The sequence below is a fragment of the Macaca fascicularis genome, chromosome X (assembly GCF_037993035.2).
Source record: "Macaca fascicularis isolate 582-1 chromosome X, T2T-MFA8v1.1".
In the NCBI taxonomy this organism is placed as follows: Eukaryota; Metazoa; Chordata; class Mammalia; order Primates; family Cercopithecidae; genus Macaca; species Macaca fascicularis.
In genome coordinates this window covers 82187289-82206809 of record NC_088395.1, presented here as the reverse complement: position 1 = coordinate 82206809, position 19521 = coordinate 82187289, and the positions used below count along the sequence as shown (strand labels likewise).

Below are 19521 nucleotides of genomic sequence, written 5' to 3'. Positions count from 1 at the left end.
GATGAACTGGCCATGTGGACGGCCAGTGCTGTAGAGAAATAATTGAAATGTCTGCTCCTGTATTTACCAACCCTTTAAATTTCTTTCCCTGAATAGTTATTTCACAGGTAGGACATTTATCAGTAATTTGATTCACCCAATAAGCTGCTCTGCCTTGTTTATTTGTGCTTCCAAATCCTCCTGTTCATTTAATTTCACTTCTCCCCATTTCCACATACGGCACAATCAGGAGCTGTGCTATATGCTCCCCTGGCTCTGCTTTCCAGGGAACAGAAGTAGATATAACAATCTGAATTTCCCCATTGTAATCTGAATCAATGACTCCTGTTTGTATTTGTACCCCTTTTAAATTTAAACTAGACCTTCCTAGAAGTAATCCCATCATCCCTGCTAGCAAAGATCCACAGACCCCTGTTGGAACTTTTTGTGGGAGTTCCCAGGAAGAACGCTCACAGCTTTTTTGCAGCATAAATCTACTGCGGCACTACTGGCTGTGGCAGGGGACAGACATTGTACAGGGGTGAGGGAATGGCCTGAGCCAGAAATGTCCCAGTTTGGAATGGGGTCTGGGATGGGCCCCTCATGGCGTTTCCCAGTTTTAAAAGGAAAAGGCTCAAATGTAGCTATAATATTTCCCTGTTGATCTGGGTGGTATATTCTAACAGGGAACTGCCAAGCCTCTAAATCACCCCCTCATCTAGTTTGCTGAATTCCTGCCTGAATAGAACTGAGAGTGGTTGCTCAAGGTGCTGCTTGAACAGTCACTGAGGAAACTATTTTCACCCAGTATCCTCCAGAAAAGAAAGGTCTGCAGGGCCAGACCACTCTTTTTCTTCAAAATAAGGAGGGGGTGGAGAAGGGTAAGGATGAACCTCTCCCTCCTTTGCCGCTTTAGCTGGCAAACAAACCTGCTCTGTCACCTCTTCTGTTACTCATTATACTTCCCTTCCTCCTCATCATTAGTGTGAAAAGGTTCCAAGGTGGAACGAACCAGAGTCCACACTTGTCCCATTGTTACCCTGATGCTTCCAAGCTCCCCTATTTCTATAGATTATAGATTAACTAAAAGTATTCCTTATGGGAAATAAAGGGATGGGCCGAGGTAAAGGGATGGGCTCTGGCTAGTTATCTGCAGCATGAACATGTCCTTAATTAAGGTACAGATCGCTCATGCTATTGTTTGTGGTTTAAGAATGCCTTAAGTGGTTTTCTGCCCTGGGTGGGCCAGGTGTTCCTTGCCCTCATTCCAGTAAACTGACAACCTTCCAGCGTGGGTGTCAAGGCCATCACGAGCATGTCACAGTGCTGCAGAGATTTTGCTTATGGCCAGTTTTGGGGCCAGTTTATGGCCAGATTTTGCAGCCTGTTCCCAACAAATATGACCTCAAAAGAAAATGCAACAAAAACAAAAATAAATAAATGGGACCTAATTAAACTAAAGATTCTGCACAACAAAAGAAATAGAGTACACAGACAATGAACAGAATGAAAGAAAATATTTGCAAACTATGCATCCAACAAAGGTCCAATATCCAGAATATACAAGGAACTCAAACAAATCAGCAAAAAAAAAGTCCCATCAAAACGTGGGCATATGACATGAATAGACATTTTTCAAAAGAAGATATACAAATGGCGAACAAACAAGAAAAAATACTCAACATCACTAATCATCAGGAAAAAGCAAATTAAAACCACAATCTGATACCACCTTACCCCTACAGGAAAGGCCATTATTAAAACGTCAAAAAAATAACAGATGTGGATGTGGATGTGGTGAAGAGGGAATGCTTAAACACTGCTGGTCACAATGTAAATTAGTACAACCTCTATGGAAAATAGTATGGAGATTTCTTTTTTTTTTTTTTCAGGTCTCCATTTCTGTTTATTTTTTAAAGTAATTTCTGTTCTTTACAATGTGTTATTATACACACATACATAACGTATGTGCACTTGTGCACACGTGCACACACAGGACTTGAGATGGATAAATAAGAATAGCCTCCACACATAATTTTTACAAAGTTCAAAGTAGATTACATTTATGTGCTTTTCATTCATTACACAATGTACAGATATGATCCGTTTAATGACTTAGGCTCCTCACATGGTTAAACAGTGAGGATTTCCTATGGAAGACTAGACATAGAAGTTTTTAGAAGCGGAGACTATTTTCTGCAAAAACCAACCTCAGGCATACATTTGTGTTTGTAGCAGTGCATAAATTCATTCTGTAAAAAGATCTGAAAGATGATTTTCAAGAGACTCTTAATGCATTGTGCTTTCAGGTAAAAATTGTTAGACAAAAGATCAGTTACTGTGACAGTAACAGTTAAAACTGCATATATGTGTTAGACATCAGAAGAGGCTATAAAGAAATGTAAATAGTTGTGCTTAGGGGATTTTTTTTGGCAAAGTTGTCTTAATAATAAATAAAAACTTTAAAAAAAGTCTCAGTGACTGATATAAAATCGAGACAGCTATGAAGAGTTTCCTACACTTGGCTTAGAGTTTAAAGGTGAAAAATCATCTCCACATAAATCACCTGGTATCTGGTAATCCCAGTCTGGGCAAGTCAGGCGGGGAAGGGGCTTAGAAGAAAAGATAAAGTGATTTTTCCTTCCTGTTAACACAAAGCATTAACCAGAGGTAAAGCCAGGGTGAACCAACTAATTAAACAGATGCCTACCTTCCTTTAGAACTCTTAGGCCAAAGAGAGAGGTCACCCTACTTCCATTAGGTTTCTTTAAAAAACCCCTATGATTCTTGGTGTCTGGACCACAACCCATTCTGTAATTCACAAAATTAATATGTCCTGTCTTCTGTGAGACACTAGGATAAGCATGATCCCTTAGTACTTTATGCTTTGTTCCCCTCTACACATAAATGGTAAAACACTTACTTTTAGAAACACCATGGCAACCGCTTATAATGATAGAGGGTAAGGTATGATTAACATAATAACGCTGATGTTTGTAGCTAGGGAATAAATGTCATTTTAGTTTTAAGCCGGTCACTTTGCTCTTTTAGTCCTGTAACTTTGAAGCATACATGACCCCTAGCAATCAAAGTGAACTGGAAAAAAAAGGTGAGCAAATAACAAATGTTTTAAAGTCTCTTGCACAACAGGTATAGGTATAAAAAGAATTTCTTCAAATAATTTCCTAGGTGTCACTCAGAAGCATCCTTGCTGTCTGTAAAATAATGTTCTGCAGTCCTTCAAATTAAATTATAATTTAAAATATATATTATACATCTGCAATTACTTGAAATCATTCAATAGTTTGTAGCATGTTAATGGAGTGAAATAGAGATAAAAGGCAGTCCACATTCATATTTTCAAGATAGAGTTACTTCAGAAGTCAACTGAAATCCTTGCTCATGTTCTAAGTATGGCCATTGTGATAAGACCTACGATATAAGCAGCCACTAATTTTTGATTCACACTTAAGTGGAGGTAGAGAGGCACCAGCGATTCCACATCCCCCATTGTAGGCAGCATCAGGGCTGCAATGCACACCACTCCCAGGAAGACAGTTAGTAAACTAGGTCCTGAGGAGACAGCTCTGTTTTCTGGTTGAAATGACTGCTCAAAAACTAAACTTTCAGTTAAATGTTCCTTTATTCTTTTTTCCTCTTCTTCCTTTTGTTGTTCTTTTGCTGATGGGAGAAGAGTAGCAACAACCTCTTTTCTTCCCAAAGCCTTCCTCTGGCTTTGCTCAGAAACTTGAAGACGAAATTTGTCTATTACACCATAGTGACAGGATCGAACATCTCCATGACGAATTACAATATCCACACAACACTGAGGCTTTACTGCATCTGCAGCATCAACGACAACATACTTATTTGGAGTAGTACACAAAACTTTGAACTTTAAGGCACACTCATAGGGATTGTACAGTGTCAACACTTGCTTATGTGTTGACTGATCATCTGCATAAAATATGAGCTCCGTGGGGAACACGAAAACAGAAAGATTTCCTTCCACTAACTCTGGCTGTCTTTTTTGTTGATGCATTGGCACTGAATCCCCCTTGCTGCAGTTTCTGTTTTTACAGTCTCAAATCTATTTTGGACTTTTCTTAGATTCAGTTAAAAACTCCAAAGCATTTTGGCAATCTCGGCAACACCAGCTTCCTCGGAAAAAAGCCGAGATTTCTTAAAGAACTAAAAGTAGTAGATCTACCATTCAGTGAAGCGATCCCACTACTGCGTATCTACCCAAAGAAAAAGAATTAATTATATCAAAAATACACTTGTATGCATATGTTTATTGTAGCAAAATTCACAACTGCAAAACTATGGAACCAACCTGAATGTCCATCCACCAATGAGTGGATCAAGAAAATGTAGTAGGCTAGGTGCAGTGGCTCATATCTGTAATCCCAGAACTTTTGAAGGGCAAGGTGGGAGGATCACTTGAGTCCAGGAGTTCAAGACTAGCCTAGGCAACATAGTGAGACCTCATTTCTACTAAAATTCCAAAAAAAAAAAAAAAATTAGCCAGGTGTGAGGCGCATGCTACTCTGGGGGCTGAGGCAGGATGATCACTTTATGGGGGATAGTGGCTGCAGTGAGGCCTGATCATGCCACAGCACTCCAGCCTGGGCAAGAGTGAGACCCTGTCTCAAAAAAAAAAAGTGTTGGCGGAGCAAGATGGCCGAATAGGAGCAGCTCCAGTCTCCAACTCCCAGCGCGAGCGACACAGAAGACCGGTGATTTCTGCATTTTCAACTGAGGTACTGGGTTCATCTCACTGGGGAGTGCCGGACAATCGGTGCTGGTCAGCTGCTGCAGCCCGACCAGCGAGAGCTGAAGCAGGGCGAGGCATTGCCTCACCTGGGAAGCGCAAGGGGGAAGGGAGTCCCTTTTCCTAGCCAGGGGAACTGAGACACAGAACACCTGGAAAATCGGGTAACTCCCACCCCAATACTGCGCTTTAAGCAAACAGGCACACCAGGAGATCATATCCCACACCTGGCCGGGAGGGTCCCACACCCACGGAGCCTCCCTCATTGCTAGCGCAGCAGTCTGTGATCTACCGGCAAGGCAGCAGCGAGGCTGGGGGAGGGGCGCCCGCCATTGCTGAGGCTTAAGTAGGTAAACAAAGCTGCTAGGAAGCTCGAACTGGGTGGAGCTCACAGCAGCTCAAGGAAACCTGCCTGTCTCTGTAGACTCCACCTCTGGGGACAGGGCACAGTAAACTAAACAAACGCGCCACACACCTCTGCAGACGCAAACGACTCTGTCTGACAGCTTTGAAGAGAGCAGTGGATCTCCCAACACGGAGGTTGAGATGTGAGAAGGGACAGACTCCCTGCTCAAGTGGGTCCCTGATCCCTGAGTAGCCTAACTGGGAGACATCCCCCACTAGGGGCAGTCTGACACCCCACACCTCACAGGGAGGAGTACACCCCTGAGAGGAAGCTTCCAAAGCAAGAATCAGACAGGTACACTCGCTGTTCAGAAATATTCTATCTTCTGCAGCCTCTGCTGCTGATACCCAGGCAAACAGGGTCTGGAGTGGACCTCAAGCAATCTCCAACAGACCTACAGCTGAGGGTCCTGACTGTTAGAAGGAAAACTATCAAACAGGAAGGACACCTACACCAAAACCCCATCAGTACATCACCATCATCAAAGACCAGAGGCAGATAAAACCACAAAGATGGGGAAAAAGCAGGGCAGAAAAGCTGGAAATTCAAAAAATAAGAGCGCATCTCCCCCGGCAAAGGAGCGCAGCTCATCGCCAGCAACGGATCAAAGCTGGACGGAGAATGACTTTGATGAGATGAGAGAAGAAGGCTTCAGTCCATCAAATTTCTCAGAGCTAAAGGAGGAATTACGTACCCAGCGCAAAGAAACTAAAAATCTTGAAAAAAAAGTGGAAGAATTGATGCCTAGAGTAATTAATGCAGAGAAGGTCCTAAACGAAATGAAAGAGATGAAAACCATGACACGAGAAATACGTGACAAATGCACAAGCTTCAGTAACCGACTCGATCAACTGGAAGAAAGAGTATCAGCGATTGAGGATGAAATGAATGAAATGAAGCGAGAAGAGAAACCAAAAGAACAAAGAAGAAAAAGAAATGAACAAAGCCTGCAAGAAGTATGGGATTATGTAAAAAGACCAAATCTACGTCTGATTGGGGTGCCTGAAAGTGAGGGGGAAAATGGAACCAAGTTGGAAAACACTCTTCAGGATATCATCCAGGAGAACTTCCCCAACCTAGTAGGGCAGGCCAACATTCAAATCCAGGAAATACAGAGAACGCCACAAAGATACTCCTCGAGAAGAGCAACTCCAAGACACATAATTGCCAGATTCACCAAAGTTGAAATGAAGAAAAAAATCTTAAGGGCAGCCAGAGAGAAAGGTAGGGTTACCCACAAAGGGAAGCCCATCAGACTAACAGCAGATCTCTCGGCAGAAACTCTACAAGCCAGAAGAGAGTGGGGGCCAATATTCAACATTCTTAAAGAAAAGAATTTTCAACCCAGAATTTCATATCCAGCCAAACTAAGTTTCATAAGTGAAGGAGAAATAAAATCCTTTACAGATAAGCAAATGCTTAGAGATTTTGTCACCACTAGGCCTGCCTTACAAGAGACCCTGAAGGAAGCACTAAACATGGAAAGGAACAACCGGTACCAGCCATTGCAAAAACATGCCAAAATGTAAAGACCATTGAGGCTAGGAAGAAACTGCATCAACTAACGAGCAAAATAACCAGTTAATATCATAATGGCAGGATCAAGTTCACACATAACAATCTTAACCTTAAATATAAATGGACTAAATGCTCCAATTAAAAGACACAGACTGGCAAACTGGATCAAGAGTCAAGACCCATCAGTCTGCTGTATTCAGGAGACCCATCTCACACGCAGAGACATACATAGGCTCAAAATAAAGGGATGGAGGAAGATTTACCAAGCAAATGGAGAACAAAAAAAAGCAGGGGTTGCAATACTAGTCTCTGATAAAACAGACTTTAAACCATCAAAGATCAAAAGAGACAAAGAAGGCCATTACATAATGGTAAAGGGATCAATTCAACAGGAAGAGCTAACTATCCTAAATATATTTGCACCCAATACAGGAGCACCCAGATTCATAAAGCAAGTCCTTAGAGACTTACAAAGAGACTTAGACTCCCATACAATAATAATGGGAGACTTCAACACTCCACTGTCAACATTAGACAGATCAACGAGACAGAAAGTTAACAAGGATATCCAGGAATTGAACTCATCTCTGCAGCAAGCAGACCTAATAGACATCTATAGAACTCTCCACCCCAAATCAACAGAATATACATTCTTCTCAGCACCACATCGTACTTACTCCAAAATCGACCACGTAATTGGAAGTAAAGCACTCCTCAGCAAATGTACAAGAACAGAAATTATAACAAACTGTCTCTCAGACCACAGTGCAATCAAACTAGAGCTCAGGACTAAGAAACTCAATCAAAACCGCTCAACTACATGGAAACTGAACAACCTGCTCCTGAATGACTACTGGGTACATAACGAAATGAAGGCAGAAATAAAGATGTTCTTTGAAACTAATGAGAACAAAGATACAACATACCAGAATCTCTGGGACACATTTAAAGCAGTGTGTAGAGGGAAATTTATAGCACTAAATGCCCACAAGAGAAAGCAGGAAAGATCTACAATTGACACTCTAACATCGCAATTAAAAGAACTAGAGAAGCAAGAGCAAACACATTCGAAAGCTAGCAGAAGGCAAGAAATAACTAAGATCAGAGCAGAACTGAAGGAGATAGAGACACAAAAAACCCTCCAAAAAATCAATGAATCCAGGAGTTGGTTTTTTGAAAAGATCAACAAAATTGACACACCACTAGCCAGACTAATAAAGAAGAAAAGAGAGAAGAATCAAATTGACGCAATTAAAAATGATAAAGGGGATATCACCATCGACCCCACAGAAATACAAACTACCATCAGAGAATACTATAAACACCTCTACGCAAATAAACTGGAAAATCTAGAAGAAATGGATAATTTCCTGGACACTTACACTCTTCCAAGACTAAACCAGGAAGAAGTTGAATCCCTGAATAGACCAATAGCAGTCTCTGAAATTGAGGCAACAATTAATAGCCTACCAACCAAAAAAAGTCCAGGACCAGATGGATTCACAGCTGAATTCTACCAGAGGTACAAGGAGGAGTTGGTACCATTCCTTCTGAAACTATTCCAATCAATAGAAAAAGAGGGAATCCTCCCTAACTCATTTTATGAGGCCAACATCATCCTGATACCAAAGCCTGGCAGAGACACAACAAAAAAAGAGAATTTTAGACCAATATCCCTGATGAACATCGATGCAAAAATCCTCAATAAAATACTGGCAAACCGGATTCAGCAACACATCAAAAAGCTTATCCACCATGATCAAGTGGGCTTCATCCCTCGGATGCAAGGCTGGTTCAACATTCGCAACTCAATAAACATAATCCAGCATATAAACAGAACCAAAGACAAGAACCACATGATTATCTCAATTGATGCAGAAAAGGCTTTTGACAAAATTCAACAGCCCTTCATGCTAAAAACGCTCAATAAATTCGGTATTGATGGAATGTACCTCAAAATAATAAGAGCTATCTATGACAAACCCACAGCCAATATCATAGTGAATGGGCAAAAACTGGAAAAATTGCCTTTGAAAACTGGCACAAGACAGGGATGCCCTATCTTACCACTCCTATTCAACATAGTGTTGGAAGTTCTGGCTAGGGCAATCAGGCAAGAGAAAGAAATCAAGGGTATTCAGTTAGGAAAAGAAGAAGTGAAATTGTCCCTGTTTGCAGATGACATGATTGTATATTTAGAAAACCCCATTGTCTCAGCCCAAAATCTCCTTAAGCTGATAAGCAACTTCAGCAAAGTCTCAGGATACAAAATGAATGTGCAAAAATCACAAGCATTCTTATACACCAGTAACAGACAAACAGAGAGCCAAATCATGAATGAACTTCCATTCACAATTGCTTCAAAGAGAATCAAATACCTAGGAATCCAACTTACAAGGGATGTAAAGGACCTCTTCAAGGAGAACTACAAACCACTGCTCAGTGAAATCAAAGAGGACACAAACAAATGGAAGAACATACCATGCTCATGGATAGGAAGAATCAATATCGTGAAAATGGCCATACTGCCCAAGGTAATTTATAGATTCAATGCCATCCCCATCAAGCTACCAATGAGTTTCTTCACAGAATTGGAAAAAACTGCTTTAAAGTTCATATGGAACCAAAAAAGAGCCCGCATCTCCAAGACAATCCTAAGTCAAAAGAACAAAGCTGGAGGCATCATGCTACCTGACTTCAAACTATACTACAAGGCTACAGTAACCAAAACAGCATGGTACTGGTACCAAAACAGAGATATAGACCAATGGAACAGAACAGAGTCCTCAGAAATAATAACACACATCTACAGCCATTTGATCTTTGACAAACCTGAGAGAAACAAGAAATGGGGAAAGGATTCCCTATTTAATAAATGGTGCTGGGAAAATTGGCTAGCCATAAGTAGAAAGCTGAAACTGGATCCTTTCCTTACTCCTTATACGAAAATTAATTCAAGATGGATTAGAGACTTAAATGTTAGACCTAAAACCATAAAAATCCTAGAGGAAAACCTAGGTAGTACCATTCAGGACATAGGCATGGGGAAAGACTTCATGTCTAAAACACCAAAAGCAATGGCAGCAAAAGCCAAAATTGACAAATGGGATCTCATTAAACTAAAGAGCTTCTGCACAGCAAAAGAAACTACCATCAGAGTGAACAGGCAACCTACAGAATAGGAGAAAATTTTTGCAATCTACTCATCTGACAAAGGGCTAATATCCAGAACCTACAAAGAACTCAAACAAATTTACAAGAAAAAAAAAACAAACAACCCCATCAAAAAGTGGGCAAAGGATATGAACAGACATTTCTCAAAAGAAGACATTCATACAGCCAACAGACACATGAAAAAATGCTCATCATCACTGGCCATCAGAGAAATGCAAATCAAAACCACAATGAGATACCATCTCACACCAGTTAGAATGGCAATCATTAAAAAGTCAGGAAACAACAGGTGCTGGAGAGGATGTGGAGAAATAGGAACACTTTTACACTGTTGGTGGGATTGTAAACTAGTTCAACCATTATGGAAAACAGTATGGTGATTCCTCAAGGATCTAGAACTAGATGTACCATATGACCCAGCCATCCCATTACTGGGTATATACCCAAAGGATTATAAATTATGCTGCTATAAAGACACATGCACACGTATGTTTATTGCGGCACTATTCACAATAGCAAAGACTTGGAATCAACCCAAATGTCCATCAGTGACAGATTGGATTAAGAAAATGTGGCACATATACACCATGGAATACTATGCAGTCATAAAAAAGGATGAGTTTGAGTCCTTTGTAGGGACTTGGATGCAACTGGAATGCATCATCATTCTTAGCAAACTATCACAAGAACAGAAAACCAAACACCGCATGTTCTCACTCATAGGTGGGAACTGAACAATGAGATCACTCGGTCTCAGGAAGGGGAACATCACACACCGGGGCCTATCATGGGGAGGGGGAGGGGGGAGGGATTGCATTGGGAGTTATACCTGATGTAAATGACGAGTTGATGGGTGCAGCACAGCAACATGGCACAAGTATACATATGTAACAAACCTGCACGTTATGCACATGTACCCTACAACTTAAAGTATAATAATAATAAATAAATTTAAAAATAAAAAAATTTAAAAAATTTAAAAAATAAATAAATAAATAAAAATAAATCAGAAAAAAAAAAAAAGTGTTACATATACAACACCATGGAATACTACTCAGCCATAAAAAAGAATGAAATAATGTCTGTTGCAGCAACTTGAATGGAGCCAGAGGCCATTATTCTAAGTGAAATAACTCAGGAATAGAAAACCCAAAACTGTATGTTCTCAGTTATAAGTGGGAGCTAAGCTATGGGTATGCAAAGGCATACACAGTGGAATAATGGACTTTGGAGACTCAGAAGGGGAAAGGTGGAAGGGGAGTAAGGGATTTTAAAAAACTACATATTCAGTACAATGTACACTACTCGAATGATGGGTTTACTAAAATCTCAGACTTCAACACTATACAATTTATCCATGTAACCAGCAATGACTTGTGCACCAAAATATATTCAAACTAAAAAAAAATTTTTTTTAAAAAACATAGTCTGAAAATAATGTGACTTATGGGGAACACCTGTTTTCTTTCTGGTGGTCTGTTTTGGTAACTGGAGTCAACCATGCAGGCACTGTGTGCCTATGTGACCAAACTCCACTAAAAAAAAACTTGAATATTAGGCTAAAATGAGCTCTCAGGTAAACCACACTTCACACGTGTTCCTGCAAATTGTAGATAGAGGAATTAAATGAATCCTATACAATTCCACTGTAAAAGTACTCTTGGAAGCTTGCACCTGCCTGGTTTCCTCCAGACTGTGCCACATTTGCCTATTCCCTGTGCTGATATTGCCTTGCATCTTTTTGCTGTAATAAGCTATAACCATGAATATAATGACTTCTCGGTACTATGAGTCCTAGAGTTGGTCTTGGGGATCTCCAAAACAGGTACAACAGAAAATAATCTAAATAACATAAAACAAGGCAGTAATGGAAATAAAAGACATATAGAAAACAAATAGCAAAATGGCAGATGTAAATCCTACGTAGTCAGTAATTATATTAAGTACAAATGGAAGAATAACAGCAGATTTCTCATCAAAGAAATCCAATAAAGACAGTGAAGAAACATTTTTAAAGTACTGAAAGAAAAAATGCTGCCAACCTAGGATTCTGTAACAGTGAAATGTCTTTCAAAAGTATAGGTGAACTTTTGCAACTTTTCAGACACACAAAAGCTGAAATAATTCATTACTGGGAGATGTGCACTACAAGAAATAGGAATTCCTTCAGGTATAAGAAAAATAATACCTAATGGAAATCTAAATCTACACAAACAGAAAACACCAAAAGTGGTAAATATGTAGGTAAATAAAAAAGAGCTTTTGAGATCTAGCAAGATGACTCAATAGGAACAGCTCTGGTCTGCAGCTCCCAGTGAGTACAACACAGAAGGTGGGTGATTTCTGCATTTCCAACTGAGGTATCTGGTTCATCTCATTGGGACTGGTTAGACAGTGGGTACAGCCCACGGAGGGCAAGCAGAGGCAGGGTGGAGCGTTGCCTCACCTGGGAAGTGCAAGGGGCCACGAACCTTCCCTTAAGGGAAGCCGTGAGAAATTGTGCTATCTGGTCCAGATAACTACACTTTTCTCACGGTTTTTGCAATCCGCAAACAAGGAGATTCCCTCGTGTCCCCACACCACCGGGGCCCTGAGTTGTAACCACAAAACTGGACAGCTGTTTGGGAAGACACCGAGCTAGCTGCAGGAGTTTTATTTTATACCCCAGTGGCACCTGGAAGCCCAGGGAGACAGAACCATTCACTCCCCTGGAAAGAGGGCTGAAGTCAGGGAGCCACGTGGTCTTGCTTAGCAGGTCCCACCTCCATGAAGCCCAGCAAGCTAAGACCCACAAACTTGAAATTCTCGCTGCCAGCAGGGCAGTCTGAACTCAACCTGGAGCGCTTGAGCTTGGTGAGGAGAAGGGAGTTAATCATTACTGAGGCTTGAATAGGCTGTTTTCCCTCATAGTGTAAATGAAGCTGCCAGGAAATTCGGAATGGGTGGAAGCTACCACAGCGCGGCAAACTCACTGTGGCCAAACTGCCTCTCTAGATTCCTCCTCACTGGGCAGAGCATGTCTAAAAGAAAGGCAGCAGCCCCAGTCAGGGGCTTATAGATAAAATTCCCATCTCCCTGGGACAGAGCACCTAGGGGAAGGGGCGGCTGTTGGCACAGCTTCAACAGACTAAATGCTCCTGCCTGCCAGCTCTGAACAGAATAGCAGATCTCCCAGCACAGTGCTCGAGCTCTGCAAAGGGATAGACTGCCCCTCAAGTGGGCCCCTGACCTTCATGTCTCCTGACTGGGAGATACCTCCCAGCAGGGGTCTACAGACACCTCACACAGGAACGCTCTGACTGGCATCTGGCAGGTGCCCCACTGGGATGAAGCTTCCAGAAAAAAAAAAAAGCAGGCAACAATCTTTGCTGTTCTGCAGCCTCTGCTGGTGATACCCAGGCAAACAGGGTCTGGAATGGACCTCCAGCAAACTCCAGCAGATCTGCAGAAGAGGGGTGTGACGGTTAGAAGGAAAAATAGCAAACAGTAAGCAATAACATAAACATCAAAAAAAGGACACCCACGCAAAAACCTCATCCAAAGGTCATCAGTATCAAAGATCAAAGGTACATACATCCAACAAGATGAGAAAAAAACAGCACAAAACTGCTGAAAATTCCAAAAACTGGAATGCCTCTTCTCCTCCAAAGGATCACAACTCCATGCGCAAGGGCACAAAACTGGATGGAGAATGAGTTTGATGAACTGACAGAAGTAGACTTGAGAAGGTTGATAATAACAAACTATTGCAGCTAAAGGAGGATGTTCTAACCCAATGCAAGGAAGCTAAGAACCTTGATAAAAAGTTACAGGAACTGCTACTAGAATAACCAGTTTAGAGAAAAACAAAAATGATCTGATGGAGCTGAAAAACACATTACAAGAACTTCGTGAAGCATACACAAGTATCAATAGCCAAATCGATCAAGCGAAAGAAAGGATATCAAAGATTGAAGATCAACTTAATGAAATAAAGCGTGAAGACAAGATTAGAGAAAAAAAATAATGAAAAGGAACAAACAAAGCCTCAAAGAAATATGGGACTATGTGAAAAGACCAAACCTATGATTGATTGGTGTACCTGAAAATGAGGGGGAGAATGGAACCAAGTTGGAAAACACACTTCATAATAATATCCAGGAGAATGATCCAAATCTAGCAAGACAGGCCAACATTCAAATTCAGGAAATACAGATAACACAACTAAGACACTCTTCGAGAAGTGCAATCCCAAAACATAATCGTCAGATGCACCAAGGTAAAAATGAAGAAAAAAATGTTAAGGGCAACCAGTTAGAATGGTCAGATTACCTACAAAGGGAAGGCCATCAGACTTATAATGCATGTCTCTGCAGAAACCCTACAAGCCAGAAGAGTGTGGGGGCCAATATTCAACATTCTTAAAGAAAAGAATTTCAACCCAGAATTTCATATCCAGCCAAACTAAGCTTCACAAGCAAATGAGAAATAATATCCTTTCCAGACAAGCAAATGCTGAGGGATTTTGTCACCACCAGGCCTGCTTTACAAGAGATCCCAAAGGAAATACTAAATATAGAAAGGAAAAACTGGTACCAGCCACTGCAAAAACATACCAAAATACAAAGAAAAACGACACTATGAAGAAACTGCATCAAGTAATGTGCAAAATAACCAGCTAGCATCATGATGACGGGATCAAATTCACATATAACAATATTGACCTTATGTAAATGGGTTAAATGCCCCAAATGAAAGACACAGACAGGCAAATTGGATAAACAGTCAAGACTCATTGGTGTGCTGTATTCAGGACACCCATCTCACATGCAGAGACACACATAGATTCAAAATAAAGGGATACAGGAATATTTATGAAGCAAATGGAAAGCAAAAAAAATTAAAAAGCAGGGGGGGGTTACAAACCTAGTCTCTGATAAAACAGACTTTAAACCAACACAGATCAAAAAAGACAAAGAAGGACATTACCTAATGGTAAAGAGATCAATGCAACAAGAAGAGTTAACTATTCTAAATGTATATGCTCCCAATACAGGAGCACCCAGATTCATAAAGCAAGTTCTTTGAGACCTACAAAGAGACCTAGACTCCCACACAATAATAGTGGGAGACTTTAACACACCACTGTCAATATTAGACAGATCACGAGACAGAAAATTAACAAGGATATTCAGGACTTGAACTCAGCTGGGCACCAAGCAGACCTAATAGACATCTACAGAACTCTCTACCCCCAAATCAACAGAATAAACATTCTTCTCAGCACCACATAGCACTTATTCTAAAATTGACCACATAATTGGAAGTAAAACACTCCTCAGCAAATGCAAAAGAACAAAAATCATAAAAACCAGCCTCTCCAGACCACAGTGCAATCAAATAAGAATTCAGGATTAAGAAGATCACTCAACAGCACTTTGGGAGGCCGAGGTGGGCGGATCATGAGGTCAGGAGATCATGTCCATCCTGGCTAACAAGCTGAAACCCCGTCCCTACCAAACATACAAAAAAATTAACCAGTCATGGTGGCAGGCACTTGTAGTCCCAACTACTCTACTCGGGAGGCTGAGGCACGAGAATGGCATGAACTGGGAGGCGGAGCTTGCAGTGAGCCAAGATCACACCACTGTACTCTAGTCTGGGCAACAGAGCGAGACTCCATCTCAAAAAAAAAAAAAAAAATCACTCAAAACCACACAAGTACATAGAAACGGAACGACCTGATACTAAATGGCTACTGGGAAAATAACGAAATTAAGGCAGAAATAAATAAGTTCCTTGAAACCAATGAGAACAAAGACACAACGTACCAGAATCCCTGGGATACAGCTAAAGCAGTGTTTAGAGGGAAATATATAGCAGTAAATGCCCACAGGAGAAAGCAGAAAAGACCTACAATCGACACCCTAACATCACAATAAAAAGACCTAGAGAAGCAAGAGCAAACTAATTCAAAACCTAGCAAAAGACAAGAAATAACTAAGATCAGAGCAGAACTGAAGAAGATGGACACACAAAAAACTGTTCAAAAAAATCAATGTATCCAGGAGCTGGTTTTTAAAAGAACTAGAGGAGCAAGAGCAAACACATTCAAAAGCTAGCAGAAGGCAAGAAATAACCATTATCAGAGAAAAACTGAAGGACATAGAGACACAAAAAACTCTTCAAAAACTCAACGCATCCAGGAGCTGGGTTTTGAAAAGATCAATACAATTGATAGACTGCTAGTAAGACTAATAAAGGAGAAAAGAGAGAAGAATCAAATAGACACAATAAAAAATGATAAAGGGGATATCACCACCAATCCCACAGAAATACAAACTACCATCAGAGAATACTATAAACACCTCTATGCAAATAAACTAGAAAATCTACAAGAAATGGATAAATTCCCAGCCATATACACCCTCCCAAGACTAAACCAGGAAGAAGTGGAATCCCTGAATAGACCAATAATAGGCTCTGAAATTGAGGCAACAATTAATAGCCTACCAACCAAAAAAAGTCCAGGACTAGATGGATTAATAGCCGAATTCTACCAGAGGTACAAGGAAAAGCTGGTACCATTTCTTCTGAAACTATTGCAATCAATAGAAAAAGAGGGAATCCTCCCTAACTCATTTTATGAGGCCAACATCATCCTGATACCAAAGCCTGGCAGAGACACAACCAAAAAAGAGAATTTTTGACCAATATCCCTGATGAACATCGATGCAAAAATCCTCAATAAAATACTGGCAAACTGAATCCAGCAGCACATCAAAAAGTTTATTCACCATGATCAAGTGGGCTTCATCCCTCGGATGCAAGGCTGGTTCAACACACACAAATCAATAAACGTAATCCAGCATATTAACAGAACCAAAGACAAAAACCACATGATTATCTCAATAGATGCAGAAAAGGCCTTTGACAAAATTCAACAGCCCTTCATGCTAAAAACGCTCAATAAATTCGGTATTGATGGAACGTATCTCAAAATAATAAGAGCCATTTATGACAAACCCACAGCCAATATCATACTGAATGGGCAAAAACTGGAAGCATTCCCTTTGAAAACTGGCACAAGACAGGGATGCCCTCTCTCACCACTCCTATTCAACATCGTATTGGAAGTTCTGGCCAGGGCAATCAGGCAGGAGAAAGAAATAAAGGGTATTCAAATAGGAACACAGGAAGTCAAATTGTTTCTGTTTGCAGATGACATGATTGTGTATTTAGAAAATCCCATCGTCTCAGCCCAAAAACTCCTTAACCTGATAAGCAACTTCAGCAAAGTCTCAGGATACAAAATCAATGTACAAAAATCACAAGCATTCCTGTACACCAATAACAGACAAACAGAGAGCCAAATCATGAGTGAACTCCCATTCACTATTGCTACAAAGAGAATAAAAGAATATAACTTAATGGGACGTAGAGGACTTCCTCAAGGAGAACTACAAACCACTGCTCATGGAAATAAGAGAGGACACAAACAAATGGAAGAACATTCCATGCTCATGGATAGGAAGAATCAATGTCGTGAAAATGGCCATACTACCCAAAGTAATTTATAGATTCAATGCTCTCCCCATCGAGCTACCATTGACTTTCTTCACAGAATTAGAAAAAACTAAATTTCATGTGAACCAAAAAAGAGCCTGTATAGCCAAGACAATCCTAACCAAAAAGAACAAAGCTGGAAGCATCACCCTACCTGACTTCAAACTATTCTACAAGGCTACAGTAACCAAAACAGCATGGTACTGGTAGCAAAACAGACATATAGACCATGGAACAGAACAGAGACTTCAGAAATAATACCACACATCTACAACCATCAGATCTTTGACAAACCTGACAAAAATAAGCAACGGGGAATGGATTCCCTATTTAATAAATGGTGTTAGGAAAACTGGCTAGCCATATGCAGAAAACTGAAACTGGACTCATTCCTTACACCTTATATAAAAATTAACTCAAGATGGATCAAAGACTAAAATGTAAGACCTAAAACCATAAAAACCCTACAAGAAAACCTAGGTAATACCATTCAGGACATAGGCATGGGCAAGGACTTCATGACTAAAACACCAAAAGCAATGGCAACAAAAGCCAAAATTGGCAAATGGGATCTAATTCAACTAAAGAGCTTCTGCACAGCAAAAGAAACAACAAAAAAAAAAAAAACTGTCATTAGAGTGAACAGGCTATCTTTCGAATGGGCAAAAATTTTTGCAATCTATCTATCTGTCAAATGTCTAATATCCAGAATCTACAAGGAACTTAAACAAATTTACAAGAAAAAAAAATAGCCCCATGAAAAAGTGGGCAAAGGATATTAACAGACACTTCTCAAAAGAAGACATTTATGCAGCCAGCAAACATTGGAAAAAAAGCTCATCATCACTGGTCATTACAGAAATGCAAATCAAAACCACAATGTGATACTATCTCACACCAATTAGAATGGCAATCATTAAAAAGTCAGGAAACAACAAATGCTGGAGAGGATGTGGAGAAATAGGAACGCTTTTACACTGTTGGTGGGAGTATAAATTAGTTCAACCATTGTGAAAGACAGTGTGGTGATTCCTCAAGGATCTAGAACCAGAAATACCATTTGACCCAGCAATCCCATTACTGGGTATATACCCAAAGGATTATAAATCATTCTACTATAAAGACACATGCACACGTATGTTTATTACAGCACTGTTTACAATAGCAAAGACTTGGAACCAACCCAAATACCCCTTAATCATACACTGGATGAAGAAAATGTGGCACATATATACCATGGAATACTCTGCAGCCATAAAAAAGAATGAGTTCGTGTCCTTTGCAGGGACATGGATGAAGCTAGAAGCCATCATTCTCAGCAAACTGACACAGGAATAGAAAACCAGACACCACACGTTATCACTCATAAGTGGGAGTTAAAAGATGAGAACACATGGACATAGGGAGGGTATCATCACACACTGGGCCTGTTGGGGCATGGGGAGCAAGGGAAAGGATAGTTTTAGGACAAATGCCTAATACATGTGGGGCTTAAAACCTAGATGACAGGTTGATGGGTGCAGCAATCCACCATGGCACATGTATACCTATGTAATAAACCTGCACGTTCTGCACATGTATCCTAGAACTTAAAGTATATTTTAAAAAATATAAAATGAAAAGACCTTTTTTCTTATTTCTTTTTATTATATCACTTTAAAAGTATTGAAAACAAACAAAATCCCACAATGTATTATAAGGTTTAACACGTGTAGAAGTAAAACATGACAATAATAGGAAAAAGACTTGAGTGGAGGAATAGAAGTACATTAAGTTCTTATCTTACACTTGAAGTGGGCTGTGATAAATTAAAGTTATATACTATAAACCCTAAAGGAACCACTAAAAGAACAAAGCATTGTATCTAATATAATCCAAAGAGATAAAATGGAATAATAAATAATAATGCAAAAGAAGGTAGAAAAAGAGGAAAAAGTGAATAAAGAACAAATAGAACGCAAATAGCAAGATGGTAGATTTTAAACCAATCATATCAATAATCAAATTAAATAAAAATGGTCTGAACATCCTGATTAGAAGGCAGAGACCATCAAATTGGAAAAAACAAACAAACAAACAAACAAACAATAAAAAAACAAGACCCAACTCTAGGTTACCTATAAGA

General features: G+C 40.0%; 1 pseudogene; it reads right to left on the bottom strand.

The window, feature by feature from the left end:
- Positions 1-3336: 3336 nt before the first annotated feature.
- LOC102117013 (motile sperm domain-containing protein 1 pseudogene) lies at positions 3337-4143 on the bottom strand (annotated as a pseudogene).
- Positions 4144-19521: the final 15378 nt, after the last annotated feature.